General features: G+C 37.5%; 1 non-coding gene across 1 annotated transcript; it reads left to right on the top strand.

Annotated features, from left to right (window-relative positions):
* The first annotated feature begins 2,129 nt into the window (after positions 1-2,129).
* Positions 2,130-2,236, top strand: LOC131244878 (small nucleolar RNA R71). Its single transcript, XR_009170650.1, has one exon. It is a non-coding gene; the product is annotated as a small nucleolar RNA R71 (small nucleolar RNA).
* The last annotated feature ends 712 nt before the right edge of the window (positions 2,237-2,948 follow it).

Raw genomic sequence — 2,948 nt, forward strand, 5'->3', positions numbered from 1 at the left:
GTGGATCCGATGGGTGCACATGGAAGGGCTTATACCCTTAATGTCAGAAATGGTCCAGCCCAAGGCTCCTTTGTGGTCCCTTAGAACTTTCAACAATTTAATCTATTGATCCTTCTTTAAAAGTGAAGAGATCACCACAGGATAAGTTTTATTTTCATATAAGTGTACATACTTAAGCTCATTTGGTAGTGGTTTTAAATCAAGCTTTGGAACATTGATTGGTGATGACAAAGGTCACGAGTCCTCGATAAATAGGATTTGAGTGCGCGGTCTCCATTGGTACATACCAATGTCTTGGGGGGTAGTACTCTCATTATCATCACAAATTTCAATAAACATTTTTTCTAAATCAGAATTTTTCAAGTCCCCAATGACTTGAATCAATTCCTCAGTCAGACTAGGTTCCAATTCCTCTTCTTCTATCAAGCAGTCCATGAAATTCAGCTCATGGATCTCATTATTATCAATGAGCTGCTTACATAGATTAAAAATATTTAACTCTAAAGTCATGTTATCAAAAGACAAGTTCATCATTCCATTCTTGTAATTTATGATTGCATTTGAAGTTGCTAGGAATGGGTGGCTTAAAATGATGGGAACTTGAGCGCTAGCATTTACACATGGTTTAATGTCTAGTACAATAAAATCTACGGGGAAGTAGAATTTCTCCACTTGGACTAGCACGTTCTCTAAAATTCCCCTTGATATCTTAATAGAGCGGTCAGCTAGTTGGAGTGTAATCGTGGTTGGTTTAAGCTCGCCTAACCCCATTTGTTTGTAAACTGAATAAATTACTAAGTTGACACTTACACCCAAATCTAGCAAAATATGCTCCATTTAAAAATTTTCAATAATACAAGAAATAATGGGACTTCCCAGGTCTTTGTATTTGGGTACAACCTTTTGTTGAATGATAGCGCTCACTTTCTCAGTAAGGAAGACCTTTTTGTGCACATTTAATTTTCTCTTTACAGTACACAAGTCCTTGAGATATTTAGCATATGATGGAATTTGTCTAATGACATCAAACAGAGGAATATTGACAGTAACCTTTTGGAGCACATCCAACAACTCTTGATATTTCATGGGGACAGTTGGATTCCGAAGTCTAGATGGGAACGAAATTGGAGGCTCATATGACTTAGTCTCGTTATCCTTTTACTGTTGCGGCTCGTAAACCATATCCGGTTCATCATTTTCTTAAGACAATGGCTCATCCTTCGGTATTTCTACCAATGACATTATCTTGTTATCGACATATTTTTCACTTCTCAAGGTAATGATGGCCTTAGCTTGTTCATGATGTAGCTCACTTGGATTTAAGTCTCCAATGAAATGTGTGTTTTTAGGGGTTTGGCACAGGTTGAGAAGGAAGGGTGCCTTTTTCCCTAGCATTTAGTTGAGTCTCAATCCTAGCCACAACTGTCTTTAATTCCTGATTTGATTGGATTAGAGACTGATTCATTTGAACTTGAGAGTTCATGAATGCGGTCAATACATCCTCCACAGATGATCGCTTTGGTGGGGGCACATATGGTGCATTGTTAGGTGCCCCAAAGAAGTTATTTTGTGGAGGTATTTGAGGTGCATTGAGCGCATTAATTTGTAGTCCATTCCTTCAAATAAGATTAGGATAGTTACGCCAATTTGGACTATACATGCTTCCCATTGGTTGCATAACTGACCTTTGGTAGTTATTTATATCATTTGCTTGATCATGCTCATGTGTGATATTTTGTACAACTGAGATTATTGGACAATCCTTTGTGTCATGGTCTGTACCACCACGAATGCTACAAAAATTACCTAAGCAAGTGTTCGCTTTAACCATATCAACCTTCCTAATTTCCAAGGCTTCGACCTTTCTAGTTAATGCAGCGAATTTTGCATTAAGGTCGTCTTCTTCTCTTAGGACATACATCCTCACTTTCTCTCTAGGAATGGGTCTAGTTTGGTCTGATTTAGCAGAGATATCTCATGTCTGCGTATTCTCTGCTAACATATCTAAAAAATCTCAAGCCTCATTATGATCTTTGTTAAGAAAGGTTCCACCACACATCATCTCTATGAACTGACGGGTATCCATGGTGAGCCTCTTTCGGAAAGCATCAATCACGTGCCATGGTTCATAACCATGATGTGGACAAGTAATTAGAATGTCTTTGAAGCGCTCCCAAGCTTGAAAAAATAGTTCATTCCTCTTTTAGGAGAATGACATGATTTCTTGTTTTAGTGCATTTGTTTTGTGCTCGGGAAAGAACTTTTTCAAAAACTTTCTACTTAAGGCTTGCCATGAAATGATGATATTAGGTCTTAGAGAGTTGAGCTATGCTTTGACCCAATCCTTTAGAGAAAATGAGAATAGCCTAAGCTTAATTACATCCATATTGCCATTATTTACTTGTAACGTTGTAATTACTTCCTCAAAGTCCTTGACGTGCAAGTAGAGGCTTTCAGAATCCAAGCCATGAAATTTATGAATTAATTGAATCACACTTGGTTTAAAATCAATGTTCTCTTTGTGAGCAGAGAATACTATACAAGATGGTAAAGTTGATTTCTCAGGGTGTAAATGTTCACGTAAAGTCTGTGGGTAGTTTAACACATTCCTATAAACTTCATTTTCATCCTTAAGAGGATGATTATGTTGATTTTCTCTGTTTTGATTTATAGTTGGATTTGATAGATTTGGATTTGGATTATCAACTGGGTCTGCCATGGAATCCAAGTGATGTTGAGTGCCTCTTCTAAGTGAATGATTAAAGCCTGGAACTAGTCTACCTTCGGAGGAGAGTCGATTGTTTGGATCCCTACTCCAACGAGACATAAACCATCCACACCACACAACAAATACCATTAATTCAAATAGCAAGTATGATACTTAAAATAAAAATAAAAACTTAACCAACAACCCAGGCGGTAGGGCTAACCATGAGGGTTTAATCCAC

Source organism: Magnolia sinica, chromosome 4, assembly GCF_029962835.1.
Source record: "Magnolia sinica isolate HGM2019 chromosome 4, MsV1, whole genome shotgun sequence".
Lineage (NCBI taxonomy): Eukaryota > Viridiplantae > Streptophyta > Magnoliopsida > Magnoliales > Magnoliaceae > Magnolia > Magnolia sinica.